Source organism: Tenrec ecaudatus, chromosome 12, assembly GCF_050624435.1.
Source record: "Tenrec ecaudatus isolate mTenEca1 chromosome 12, mTenEca1.hap1, whole genome shotgun sequence".
NCBI classification, from domain to species: domain Eukaryota; kingdom Metazoa; phylum Chordata; class Mammalia; order Afrosoricida; family Tenrecidae; genus Tenrec; species Tenrec ecaudatus.
Genome location: NC_134541.1, coordinates 110,390,083 through 110,404,646, shown reverse-complemented (window position 1 = coordinate 110,404,646; position 14,564 = coordinate 110,390,083). Strand labels below are relative to the sequence as shown.

Here is a 14,564-nt window from a genome sequence, read left to right as displayed (position 1 = left end):
AGCTCCCCTGAACCCTCAGATGCCTCTAAGGCATAAACCAGACCTCGCACTCACTGCTGCCAGGTTCACTCAGGCTAAGTGTCCCACGGACGTTCCCAAGGGTGAGAATCAGACAGCCTCATCTTTCTCCCCAGAACAACGGGGAGGGTTTAAACCGCCGGCCTTGGTGCTGGCAGCCCAGTGCTTAACCCACTGCAGCAACAGGGCTCCTCGCTCAACTTTGGGGTGGGGGGAAGACAAACCAAACTCCCTGCCACTGAATGTAATCCGACTCACAAGGAGCCCTCGGAACAGGGTAGCGCTCCCAGATGGCAATTCTGGTGGGTTTAAACTGCGGACCACGCGGCTGGTAGCTCAACGTGAATCCACTAAGTTTAGACACTCACTCTTTGCTTTCTAATAACCACCCCCACCCAGGCCACTGCTGCCGCGTTGATGTTGGTCATGGCGAGCCTGACGCATGGGGGGGAACAGACGCAGACAGCCCTAGTGCGTTTCCACGGAGCGGTTGGTGGCTTTGAACAGCCGGCCTTGCTGTTAGCAGTCCAACACCTAACCCAAAGCGCCACCAGGGCTGCTGCAAATAGTCAACGTCTTATACGCCCTTTACGTGCTGTTGGTCGACGTCCTGACAGTAAGCTACCAGGAGACAGAGCACCCCTGCTCCCCACCCTATGAGCAGCCCAGCTTCAGGTGGGGGGGTCTTGTTCTTGGCCCAAGTACCCCCTTCCGTGCACACGCTTCTTGGGGAAGAAGGAATGTCAAGAAGGCCCAGAATGACAAAACCCGGGCGGCTCTCTGGTTACAACAGCGAGTGGACACAGAGAGGGGAAGTGGGGGTTCCTCAGCATGGGGTTCTCAGAAATGGTCCTGGCCCTGCTCCAGAGTGGGGGCTGCTCTCCGCCAACCTCCCCCCTCCACCATTTCCCAGGCGGCCCCACCAGCCTGACAAGAACGGCTCCGAGAATTCCTCTTCAGCTCGGCAGGAAGGGAAGGGACCTGTGGGCTCTCGGCCCCTCCCGTCCTACCCAGCTTACAAGGGTGTTTGCTCCCCATTCAAATATTAACCAGCTCCCGGTCATCAAGCTGCTCAGTGTTTGCTCTGCGGGGGGTGGGGGCTCAATGCAGGCTGTAGGCTGCGCATTCCAGCCAGGGACTCTCCTGAAAGCTGCCTCCACGCTCACAGGCCTGCGTGCAGTGCAAGGCAGAAGAGGCTGTCTGCTCCCCAAAGCTTTGCAGTCTGGAGGCTGGGGGGAAATAGGGAGCTAATCCAAACACAAGAAAGAAGAGCAGGGTCTCAAGTCGATGGTGGTGACGACTGTACAGCTCTTCTCGATGCGGTTAAACGATTGAACTGTAGATGTGAACTATATGCCAATAAAACTGCTAAAAAATCAAAACAAGACAGGTGCGCACCGGGAAGGAAAATCAGACCTCTGACCTCTGGGAAACCAGTGGGGGTGGCAGTGACTCGGCCACCGGGAGTGGGCACCGCCTCCAGAGCGGTGGGTGAGCAGGTACTGAAACTCCCCGCCCTCCAGGGCCGGATGCCCAGCCCTCTGCCCTCCAGGGATGCTCGCAACCCTGCAGGACAGGTAGACTGCTCCCAGCGTTCCCAGCTCCGTGAGCTGGTTGAGTGAGAGGCAGCCAGGTCTCTCTCGCTTCTGGTCACTTCCTCTCTCCTCATCTGGCCTTTGGTTTCTCGGCTACGCACTTGACCCCTGAGCCACTGGGGCACCTTGCCTACCCCCGTAGCAGGAGTCCTTAGTGGAGTGGAAACAAGGTGTTTCAGAGTGCTGGATGCCTCCACTTCTGACCTTTCTGTTTTTCAAGCCCGGCCTTCGCCGTTTTGACAGGCCCGGGTGAAAGGATGTTTTCCCTTGTGCACTGATTGACCAGAGTGGGCTGAGCGAGCCTGCAGGGGTCCCCACTGACAGGGGAATCAGGACCACAGTCTCAGGGAACACGACGGCCACCTGGCATAACACAGTGCACAAGGATGATGCTCTACATCCTACCTGGTTACGTTGTTGCAACTGGGGTCTTAAGAAGCTCGTGGGCAGCCATCAACGGTGTAAACACTGGTCTCTCTAAATAGAAAGAAACAGGAAACCATGCAGCCCAGTGGGTTAGTGGACATTAGTCTCCACACACCCGAGACCCGAATGAGATGGTGCCCACTAAGTTTCAATGTCCTGGACAGAGAGGGCAAGGAATGGGGTAGAGACCTCAAAGTCACAAAAGACATCAGGCTTCCTAGTGGGCCACAGACTGGTGGGATCCCTGGACGATGGGCCTTCGTCATGGCTCAGTCCCGTGTTAGGATAATCCACTTGGGGCATGGAAAGGGCAGCGTTCACCCCAGGTCAAAGTTCAAAAGGTTAGGAAAGGAGGCGGGCGGGCAGGGTGGCACCAGGAGCCGCAGGGAGGATGTGGGGTAAAGTGATGGTGCAGGGAGGGACCGCAGTGGGTGAGATGGGACATCATATGCCTGCCGGAGCCGTGGCCTGTAAAACCCATGACCCGCCCTGTTGACCTTCACCTCCTTCACAACGGGAAGCTTTAAGAGACGTGTAGGTGGGCTCCCGGTAAGAGGTGTGGCAGGCTTTGCATCCAGGGCCAGGCCCATGTCCACACCGCCACAGTTAGAAAGGGGTTTCAAAGGGAGCAGGTGGCCACAGCCATGCCTACTCGGGCGCAGGGGTGCGATACAGGGGAAAGAGGAGGCCGCTGGCTTCCAGGAAGACCGACAGCCCCAGACCCTCGTGGGGCCCATCCACTCTGTGCTGCACGATCGCCGGGACTGGGGGTCGACTTGACAGTGGTGGTGGTGTTGGGGGGCGCTTTGGGTCTTTGGTTTGAGGACTCACTGCAGGCAGGACAGCGTCTTGGTCCTCAAGCTGGGGTGCCCCTGGCAGAGGCCGTGGGCTGAGGCCTGCTGGTCAGCAGGGGTTGGGAGGTGGTCATGAGGCCATAAGGAAGTGAAAGAGAATGTCTGGCAGGAGGCTGCAGGGGAGCAGCAGATGGGGCTGGGCCAGAAACAAAGCAGATCAAGGCCACGGTCGGTAGTCTGCTGAAGGGGAGGAAGGGGCCTAGGGCACCACATCTGCAGCAGTGAGACGGGGGGCAGGTTTTTTTTTGGGGGGGGCGGTGCAGAATAAATATTTGCAAAGATCTAAGTCAGCCCCAATACCAGACTGCCCAAAAGGAAACCTGGTGAAGATGCCCAGCATGTTTAAGGGGTGTCGGTCTCCCCCGTGAACCCCACTATTGTTGGGTCTCTTAAGAGTCACCCTGACTTGTGGAGACCCTGTAGGACAGGGTAGGACTGCCCTGAGGCTGTGCTCTGCATGGAAGTGGGCTGCCTCCTCCCTCCCACCGAGGGGCTGGTAGATTGGAACTGCCGACTCTGCTGTTCGAAGCAGCGTGCTTAACCACAATGCCACCACAGTAGATGGAAGCTCCTTGTCAGGGGAGTTGATTCCAACGCTAGCAACCCTACAGGACAGAGCAGAACAGTCCCTCTGGGGTGTGTACGTCTCTATGGGAGTAGAAGGCTCATCTTTCTCGGCCCCGATTCGTAGCCCACTAAACCGCCAGGGCTCCTCTGTGGCTGTCAGGTGCCGGCGAAGCAGCTACCCTCACAGAGAGCCTGGCCTGTGCCACCGCCCCAGCCTCACGGCTGCTGTTAGGTCTATGTCCATCCGGTTCTCGGAGGGCCTTCATCCTTTCCCAAACAGGATGTTTCTCTTCAGGACAACATGTCCCAAGTGTATGTGAGCAAGCCCGGCCAAACTCACCCCTAAGGCGCCTTCTGGCTGCCCTGCTTGTAACACGATTTGCTATTGTCCGCGTGACCACACGTGGCTCATTTTTCTATCAAAGCGTGCGATGTGTCTTGAGGGCCCTTTTTTCCAATTAGGTTCTGTGAGTCTGTAGTGCTGCTGCTATTGATAAGGTTCTCAGTGGACAAACGTTTCTGTCAGCAGTTGGCCACCAGGCTCTTCCCCCTAGCCTCTCTGAGAGGCTCTGGTGAAGCTTGTCCACCATGAGTGAGCCTGCTGGGATTGGACGTACCGGTGGCTGAGCTTCCGGCATCCTAGCCACACACAGGGGACCAGAGTATGTCTCAATGACAGACGAAGACAAACTCAGAGACGCAGAATGGTGGCCTCTGAAGGACGGCGCTGGCAGAGAAGATTGACCCAAGTGGACAACAGCTCGAAAGGACACGCATCTTCATGACGGTGAGAGAGCTTGGAGAGGGCTGCTGAGAAAGGTGGCAGAATGGGAAGAGTCACTAACGTCACCGAACTGTACGTGTGGAGGTTGCTGAAGGGGCAGACGCTCTGCTGTGTGAATTTTCTGCCACTATGAGTGTGGGTCAGGGTTGGATTCTCTCACTGGAGGACTCAGTCACTGCATATGACAGTCAGGTAATCATGGACGCGGGAGTATATGAAGAAGAACTCGGCGTCAGGTTTGGAGGAAGGCTTATTAACCGGCCACATGCAGACGCCACAACCTGGCTTGCTGAAAGTGAGGAGGACCTGAAGCACTTGCTGATGAAGATCAAGGATGGCAGCCTTCTATGTGGATGACTACTCAGTGTACCGAAGACCCAAATCCTCACAACTGGACCAACAGGTAAATCATGGTAAGCAGAGAAAAGATGGATGCTGTCCAGGATTCCATCTTGCTCAGGTCCACAATCGACGTTCATGGGAGCAGGAGTCAAGAGAGCAACCTAGACGCTGCATTGGGTCAGTCTGCTGCACCAGACCCCTTCGAAGTGCTCCAGAGCAAGTAGGTGACTCCGAAGACCGAAGCCAGGGCGTCTTCAGCTGCCGCAACTGCATGTGACATTGACTAAGGAGGGCTGGAGAAGACTCTCGGCCAGCTGCTCTGATCACTTGTTCGGCATACAGATTTAATAAGGTGAGGGGATCAACCCCTGCCACACACCTTTCCTGAACCGTGGCGCTGGCCGAGAACACCGAGGGCACCGCGGACCGCCCAAAGAACACACACACCTGTGTTGTACACAGTGCAGCCAGAATAGCGCTCCTTAGAGCCCGGGATGGACAGACTTGTCTCCTGTCCTTTGGACGTGGTATCAGGAGAGACGTGAAGGACATCCTGCTTGGTAATGTGGAGGGGCAGCAAAGAGAAAGGCCCTCAGCCAGGTGGACTGACCCAGAGGCCAGGACAACGGGCTCAAACGTAAGAGCACAGCACTGCGTGGTGTTTGGCTCTGTTGTGCTTTGGGTTGCCAAGAGAGGGAACTGATTTGACTGCACCTGACAACAACATTTTCACCAAAATAAATAAACTGATGATAATATATATATCTATATGTAAGCACGGTTCGATAGCTCCCAGGGGAGGTGACTAATGCCCAGACACCTGCCCACCAGAAAACGTTGGGGACCAGAATCTTATCTTCCCTGACAGTCCCTGAGCAGCACCAAGCCCAAACTCACCCTGAGCCCTTGCCCGGCGGGTGAAGGGACTCCCAAGAACAAGAAACCCCTTGGCTTAGAAGCACACGGTTGCCGCAAGGACCAGAATTGCAACGGGAGAGCTTGGAGCTAGACTTCTGATGGCGAAGACCTGGGCTTCACCCAGCATGTGTAGATACCATATGGACCCACCACAAGGCTCTCGTTCAAAAGCAGCAGCAGCAGATGTTCACACGCGTGTTTGTTTGAAGAGTACATGAAGGTAGCGCAGTCACATGTAGTCCTGGCCTCTGGGTCAGTCCACCTGGCTGAGGGCCTTTCTCTTTTTGCTGCCTCTCAACATTACCAAGCAGGCTGTCTTCATGTCTCTCCTGACACCATGTCCAAAGGTCAGAGATCTCCAGTTCGCCCAGCAGTGACTCATCAGAAAGGTCTGGCAATCGGCATCCAAATTGACCTGCTATGGAAAACCCCTCAGGGTCTAGTGGAGGGAACTGGGAACTGTGTTGACTTCCGCCCTCGCCCTTTTAAAGAGCCGTCTCTCAGGGCATGCTTCTGGGTCTCCAGAAAAGACTGCCCTTCATGAGCAGCTGGGCTGTTTGGGTTTGGTGCCACTGTGCTGAATGTGGCCGCCAGCATCCCAGTGTGGCTCAGCATGGTCTCTGCCTCGGCGGTGTCTCTGCGGGAGTCGCTCGGCAGGCCTCTCGCCTGTGGAGGAGCTGGGTTGGTTTGAAGTTTGGATATCTGGGTTGGCAGCCAAGCACAGAACCACGGTGCTATCTCCAGGATTCTTGGAAAAGGCTTTGTGGGAAAAATCCTCCATTATCTTCCCACAGCCCTCTGAAGCCCTTGTCTATGTGGGGGTGAGTGGGGGGCAATGCTCACAGTCACCAGAAGAAAGTGTGAAGCTATTCCATGACGCTGAGGGCAGAACTAGATGGTGCCTGGCTACCACTGCCCCTGCTCTCAAAGAGGCCACAGTGAGTGGCCCTGGCTAGAGTGGGGAGGAACATGTGGACGAAAACCCTAAATCCTAAGAAACACCACCTTTCTGGTAGAACCCCTGAAACGATGGCCCTTAGCCACCCTTCAAGTTTGAAGATGAACTCACCTCCCTGTCTTGTTCTCTGTTCCCACAACTCAGCTTTCAGCCAAGCCACAGACAGGCCCTTGAGATAACCACCCCCCCACCCCCCCCCACCCCACCCCCGCCCCTGACTGCCCTCTTCAGAACAACCAAGCACAGTTCATCAAAGCACTACCTGCGTCCAGGGCCAGAAGAGAGGGGGAGGCAGGGACTGGGGCCCCAGGGAGGCGCTGTTACAAGGCGGAGCCAGTGTCAGGAAACAAGAGGTACAATGGGAAAGCAATTTGCTCTTCTACCTCCCCCTCCCAATAGCACATTTTACAAAGCAGGCGCAAGGGCAGCCTGCCGAGACCACTTCCAACCGTGGGCCTTGACAAAGTCAGCGCATGGAGGAGGAGCAGTCAAAGAAGGCTCCACCAAGGAAGTCTCTCCTGTGAACCCTTTGGAATTATTGGCCTGATATCATTATTGATCATTGTGGCTGCTCTCTGGTTCCTGATAATTTTGATCACTTCTCCTTTTAGGAAACAACTGATGTGAAAGATCCATGTCCTAACTGCATGCAAAGTGGATTGTGTAATGAAACTAGAAACTGGAAGCCAGAAACTCCCCTTAAGGAATTTATGTTAGATCTTGAGCAGGCTGAACTATTGCAACCGAAACCCACGGAAATCTCAGAGGCTCGTTTGGAAGCTTTTGTGCAAGATCCTAAAAAAGTTTATCATCCTCTTCTTTTATATATTGGTTACCGCATAGGGGGTAAAATGTGGCATCCCTCTCCAGGAAATAACCCAAAGAGAAATAGAGTTTCTGGCCCTGATTTACCTTATACAGGGGCTTGTAATGAAAATGGCATAAGAATAGTTAACAAAGAAGGTGTACAAGTTCCTGTTAGTAGTTTAAGTTTTATGGAACGGTTAGCAAGAACAGGGCCTCCGTGATGTTTGAAGTCCACTGAAGCAAAGCTACCTATTGTGAGGCAACTCACACCTTGGTACAGAAAGACTTTTGGGAGTTTAATTTATGGGAACTTAGTGGAAAAGAAAGAACAAGAAATGAAAGCCCTAGAGGAACAGCCTAAGAATGAACAGAAAGAACAGCCAAAGCCTGTGAAGTAATGTTTGATAATGAAATGTATTAATGCTTTATTGATTTCATAGAACAATGCGCCCTAGTTGGATGAAGTGTGCTCAGTTATTGTTAGAAGGTTTATGTCTATCACCCTTGTGGTTGAGACAGTTTTAGTTTCAAGATGTACTAATTTTTAACCAAGAATCATGATGTGATTTATGTAACTTGTCATGGTCCTGTGGCCTGAGAATTTCCTGATGTATGGCCTCAGGCCACAAGCTTTAAGCCAAGAAAAAGAATATGTAAGTTGAAGCTTTGCATGAATAAAATTGGATCAGTCACCCGCAACCTTTGAGTCGTGTGGTTTCTGTCTCCCACTCCCCGATGCCGTGACCCACCTTGAGGGACCTCCGGACCTTGCTGCAGCTGGCCTGCGACAGCAGCCTGTTCACACAGTTGCACCCATGAGACGGAGGGAGAAGCACGTTTGCAGACAGCTACCCCAGGGTGGCATCCACTCACCTAGGACTCCCAGCAGTGGCTCAGGCGGGGGAGGAGGTGGCTATCTCCGCCCAGGGTCAGCCGGCTGACCATCTGATCCGAAGCTGCTGGAGAAGGCAGTTACGATTCCTGGGTTACCTGCCAGGCTGCTGCAGTGTAAGAGTGTGCAGTAATGAGGCCTGGGGGAGGGCACAGGGAGGCCCCCAGGCGCTCGTTACCCCATCGATCCGCCAACCCTGTTTACGCAGCGGAGCCCGCCAGGTAGCCACCAAAGGAGGGGAAGGTGCACTGTGGTTTTCCCTACTTGGAGCCTGACCCTCATGGCGGAGGCGAGGGCTCGCTTTCCCTGCCCACATCCTCCGGGCAGCAGCCAGCCAGCCACAGAGTCAAAGGCTGGCTTACCCCCAGGTCTCTGGGGGTTGATCCCTGCAAGGGACCGTCTCCTGGGTGTTTCTGGGGTGGACCCGCCCCCACGCCCCACGCCCCACCCCCTGTGTGTGTGTGTGTGTGCTCCAAGCTGCCTGCCTGCCACTCTCTCTGCACTTCTCATAAGTCCCTGAACCTCTGGTCTCATCCATCCACGCAGACTCACCGTGATCCCACCCGTGTCAGGGGTACAGCTCTGCCCCAGGGGCTGCCAGTGGCCGGCCTTCTGCTCTCAGATGGCCAGGCCTTAGTTCTGGGGTGCTGCTGGGCGGACTGGAATCCCCAACTTCCTGACTGGCTGTGAGTCCCCATCTCGCTTTCCCAAGAACCACCCTCCCATGACCATGTTTTTACGCAGATAACGCGCACAGGGTATATTTCTTGCAGTTCCAGCAGCCCCTCTCATGCCAGCTTCCTGCGCACGCTACGTGCACGTGAGTGTGAGTCACAGAGGCACGTGGTTTTCGGGACATGCAGCAAGCCCATCCTGAGGTCCTCGAGAGCAGTGGTCATGTCTTGTTCACTTCACACTCGTGCCAGAGCCTTGCTCAACATGGGCTCGGCAGCCGGCTTCCAGAATGTTGCCCCACAGACTCCTTGTGGGAGAACTGATTGCCATCTGTGGTACACTGAGGACTTGGGAGAAAGTATTTGACCTTATTTCTGGAGAACTAACCCTATATTGAGAAAGAGCTCCATTGTTCCAAGATAGACATGTTTTCAAATACACCTTCTCCAGACAGAATAATGTGCCCCCATGAAATAGCCTCCATGAAGAAGCAGTCTTAAAGGAGCTACTTTAATACGTGAATTATTTTTTTTAATATGTGAATTATTTCTGCATCTGGCTACTTCACTGCCTGCAGGTTATCTGTCGCCAAGATAAGGTTCTATAGCCAAATGAAAGTAAAATGTAGCAACCCCTGGGGAGGGCTCAGGGGCGATTGAAGCCAACTAGCACTAGGTCAAGATGGTGACTCCCCTCATTGCTGGTTTATTATGTCACCCGCTTATGATATTGCCCACCAACTATGTAATGTGTTAGCTGTGTATGTGCATGCTTTATGAAAGATCTGTAAGACCCATGATGTAGATAGACCCACTGGAAAGTACATTCACTCCCTCAGTCCTGAGGAGCCCCTGTGCCCCGATCTCTGTCCATCTCAAATAGTTTCCACAGTTGCAAAGTCACTCCTGAGGACACGCTTGAGTGTTGGGGAGCCCCCTGACCCAACCTCTGGCACCACAAACAAGGGACTTCAAGGAAAAAACACTGAGAGGATAAACGAATCCCCGCCGAGGATGTGTGAGAATTGGGGAATTATCTTGAAGTGAGGGTTTGGTTGGGGGATTAAGATATATATAACAGGGTTAAGGGGGAAAATAAGAGTAAGTCTGAGTCTGAAAGTTACTGTCTAATGCTCACCCACTTGTTAAAACAACAGGGTGCAGTAATACCGAAAAGAAAAATGAAAGTTTTTTTTTTCAAGTAGTGAAAAATACAACCCATGGGTACCTGAGGAAGGAACCGTAGATCTAGGATCTGGGAAAAGGTTGCTACAATTTTAAGAAAGTATAGAGAACAGGGAAGAATATCCACTATGGGCACCTGGTCCCTATGGGCACAAGTGAAAGTGATTTTAGAACCTACGTAGAAAGAGGAAGCGGAGGACCGGTGCTGTCCAGAGTCTAAAATGACAAAAACAGACGGACTCCTCTCTGAACGAACACCGGATGTGCAAGTGTTAGAAGAAACTAGAAGAGCGGGTTTTAACGGAAAACAAACCCTCTTGGCCAAGGCCTCTGTGCCCCCAGGTGAGTGCAGTACCTGGGAACTTAGAAGGCCTTAGATTAGAAGATTATCATAAAGGTCAGAGTCGGGCAACAGAACAGAGGTGAAAACACCTGACTTTCAAGGATAGAGAAGGGAATTTCAGAACAAGGGTTCTGGAGACCAGACTGGCTTTTCCTGTCCAAGTGGTCCAAAAGGAGGAAGGAGGGAAAAAAGAGGAGCTGATACCAAGGGCTCAAATAGAAAGTAAATGTCTAGAAAATAATGATGGCAACATATATCCAAATATGCTTGATACATTTGATGTATGGATTGCTATAAGAGCTGTAAGAAATTAAAAAAAAACAAAACAAAACATAAAACCGCCCCATGCCAACAACCTACAAGGATATGAGGAACGTCATTCTAATGCTTTCCCTTTCAAGATGCTAAAATTGATCAAAGAAACGGTTAGAAACTGTGGAATAAATGAGCAGCTGATGCCAGGGGCTTAAGTGGAAAGCAAATGTTTTGAGAATGATGAGGGCAATGAATGTACAGATGTGCTTTACACAATTGATGATGTATGGATTGTGATATGAGTTGTATGAGCCCCCAATAAAATGATTTTAAAAAATTAAAAACAAAAACAAAAAAACCACCATGGAGTATCCTCCCATTTTGTAACTGGTATAATCAGGTCCAGAACAGAGGGGAATGTTTCCTGCTTTCTGATTTTTAATTGCTAAAAAAAGCTTGCCTTTCTGCATCGGATTACCGACAATACAGAGCCTGGTGGAGTGGAGGAGTTGAAAAACAAGTTTGCAGAAATACAGAACAGGGTGGCCTACAGAGGCAGATCAGTTATTGAGAAATGGAGATTCCATTACCATTGAAGCCCAAATGCAAATCACTGGGCAAGGACTTTCACAGATACCTGGTATTTGCTGGGAGCCTGGGAAAAGGTGTGTCACCTGGAGACAAGCGGCCCAGTCACAGGGCCATGCAGCAGCATAGTGCCGAGCCCTGTGTGGGCCGGGTCCGACTAGGCAGCCCATCTCCTCTGCGGCTCCTCAGGAAGATAGAAATCCAAGGCCCCCATTTCCAGCCTCTCGGGAAGATGAATGACCTATTGAAGTCTGCATCTTCTGCCCCAACATTCCAAGGAGCTTGTCTCTCCAGGCCAAGGTTGGGCAGCCCCTGTGCCAGCACTTCAGGGAACAGGTTGGCAAACAACAAAGGCACTTCCCACGGATCGCATCCTGACTCAAGGCCCTGCAGCTGCAAGCAAAAAACCCCTTCTTGTTGTCAACGTACACCTCCCTAGCTCGAGCCCTATGTATCCCCCACGCCTCACCTCACCGACCAGCTGCGATTTCCCTGACCCAACTCATTGGGTCTCGGAACCGCCCTGGAGCTCAAGATGCTCCTGTCCCTCTCTCTGCTCTCCCTTGCCTCCTGGGAGCTCTTTCCCTGCCCTAATGAAGCCGCTCTCAACCTCGCGTTCTTTGTCTCGATCCCATCTCCGTTCAGTGTCTCCGTGTTGACCTCTCAGGCCCTGCGGAGAATCTGTGTCTTGTCTATGGGAAGCAGTCGGCAGAAAGCCTGCTGCAAACTTTAGCTCCTGAGGATGCCAGCGTGACTGTAGAGCTCTGATCCGCCCATACAGGGTGCAGAGCACAGTCTTACACTAGATTAAGATTACAGAGGAGCTGGGTCTGAAACTGAGGGAGCTGGAGCCAGAACTAGGGTTTGTCCCTGTACAGGCCAAAGTCTCCCTCCCCTCCTACAGGAAGCCGTTTCAGGCTGGAGGGCATGCCCACATTCAGGTCTTTCAGACAGGAAGCCAGTACACCTGGGCGGGCCCCAATCTGGGCCAGGTGAGCTTAATTCAGCCAATGGGGTCAACCAGTACCGTGGACCACACCAACTGGCAGAAGACCCTGAAAAGCCAGAATCTGAAGCCCACCAGCTGCTGCTCAGCGGCGTGGGTGTGAGCTCTTTCTCGTGCGAAGCCAAGGACCGAGGTATTTCTAACACGGGAAACCAAACAAATCCTATAAGGCAGGCCTTCTGGTACTGCTACGGAAACTTGTGCTGAACCAAAGGGACAATGTTGTACCTGAGGGAAGGCTGGCAAGGTCCCTCACTGAACTCATCAATTGGGAATGGTCCAGGACCGCCAGGTTATGGGGAACCTGGACTCTGCCCTGTTGCAAAAAGGGGAACCCCTGGGCGAGCCAGTGCCTTTCAGAAATCACAGGGCAGGGTCCCACTAGCAAATGACACGGCCGTGCTTCGAGCACCAACCAAGGGAGCTCAGAGAGGGCAGTCCAGTCGGACTGGACCCACGCCCTTATCGATCAGTCTCAGCAATTGGTACCGCCACCAGAAGACAGGCAACAGTAGACTCCGCTGGTCCCACCAAGGCTGGCGTCTGGGGCCCCCTGCCAGGGGGAACCACAGGACTGCTGTTAGAGGTATTTCACGGAGATCCTCAAGGTGTTCAAGCTGTGTCTGGAGTTACTGATCAGAATGAGGCTGAACAATGTCACTGGTGCCAGCTTCTTACGGACTGATTGACAGGTACCCAGTTGGGCCATTTCTGTGGGAGCAGAGCTTCTGAATTTGCATAACGACGTAAACTGTCTAATCTGTTCAACGGGTTTTACATCAAACAAACTGTCCACAATTACTGACGGGCTTCTGAAATCCCAATTACTAAAACAGAAGGGGGAGACACAAAATGGAAGTCTAAAGGAACTTCCACGTGACACATCTCATTCAGCTTTACTAATCCCCCGCTTTTCCCCCTCTAACAGAAACTTAAAAAATATCTAGAGCAAACGGATACTTTCCATGCCTAAAGAGAACAAAAAGACCATACATCAACTGGTGGAAAGATGAAAAGCGCATTTGGGATCCCGGTTTGCTACATTATCTGTGCGAGGGGCAATTTCTTTACGTGTCCGTAGGGTATGGAGAGTGCACATGGGCCTCACCAGCAAATGCAGCCAAGGAAAAGAAGAAACTTCAGAGTCCCCTGGACAAAAATTCTGACCCCAGGTTCTAACAGCCCAAAGGGAGGCGCTGTTTGTTTTTTTATAATAAATCATTTTATTGGGGCTTAAACAACTCTCATCACAATACATACATACATCAATGGTGTAAAGCACCCTTATACATTCCTTGCCCTCGTCATTCTCAAAATTCACTTTCCACTTGGGTTCCTGGATTCAGCTCAGTTTCCTTTTTTCCCTCCCCCCCCCCTTCCCCCTTCCCTGAGGCGCTTTTTGTTTATGTCTTCTTCCCAGGTGGAAGAGAACGCAGATGCAGCGGGACAGAAAGCTGCCCTAGACATTCATCAGACCATCAGGAAGACCTGACCTCGGGTGGCAGATGGTATCAGACGCACCAGCAGGACAGTCCTGGTCCGTGAGAATGGCAGTTGTTGCCCTCCTGAGACTCAGGGCTGTTTCTACCCGGGCTGCCTTTGCCAGAGAAACCCTAGAACGCTACCAAAACCGAACCCCTGCTCTGGGCCACTCTTAAGGAGACAATGACTGAGCAACAACAGACTGTTTTCCAGCGACAGACTTGCAGCAGTGACTGATGCTGAGATGTGACAGAAGATTCCCTGCAGCAGCACGTGATACTAAATGTGATGGGAATATTACAAATTTTGTGAAACCCCTTATCCTTGTAATGGAGCCTCACACAACTGGTCCTTAATTAGAAGCCATTTTCAGGGATTTAAGGGAAACAGGTCATTAATATCGAACAGCTGAAAAAGGAGACTTTCAATACATTTAAGGATAGATTAAAAGCAGCCCCCAGGGCTGAAGGTGGACTTTGGGCCAGGGTGTGGTGCCCCAACAGACTGGACTGGAAAACACTCCTAAAGGCCAACAAACAGTCCTTGAACTAATTACAAACTCTTCTTTCTTGTTGTGTTTTGTTTTGTTCTTTGCCAGTGGTTTATTGTTGTTGTTTTGTTGTATACTGTTGCTTGGTTTTTCTCTGTTCTGTTTTTGTGCATGTTATTATCTCCATAGGTCTGTCTAAATAGGATAGGCTGGATGAACAATCTGGAGGAAAAACAACGGGACTGATAGTTCGGGGGGTGGGGGGAGAAATGGGATAGGGGGAGGTGGGGGGGGGGGAAAGGAAGTGGTGTTAACAAACCCAGGGACAAGGGAACAACAAGTGATCCAAATTGGTGGTGAGGTGGGTGTGGGAGGCCTGG

At 52.2% G+C, this 14,564-nt stretch overlaps 1 protein-coding gene across 7 annotated transcripts in view; it reads right to left on the bottom strand.

Annotated features, from left to right (window-relative positions):
- LOC142462503 (phospholipid-transporting ATPase ABCA3-like) overlaps positions 1–14,564 on the bottom strand; it is a 49,788-nt gene that overhangs the window by 28,221 nt on the left and 7,003 nt on the right. Inside the window, exon 1 of one of the 7 annotated variants that reach the window (XM_075564433.1) lies at positions 2,019–2,091. The exons of the other annotated variants lie outside the window; for them this stretch is intronic. The gene's annotated coding sequence lies outside the window, so the exon portion shown is untranslated. Of the gene's footprint in view, positions 1–2,018; positions 2,092–14,564 lie in introns of those variants that run through there. 7 annotated transcript variants of the gene reach the window in all.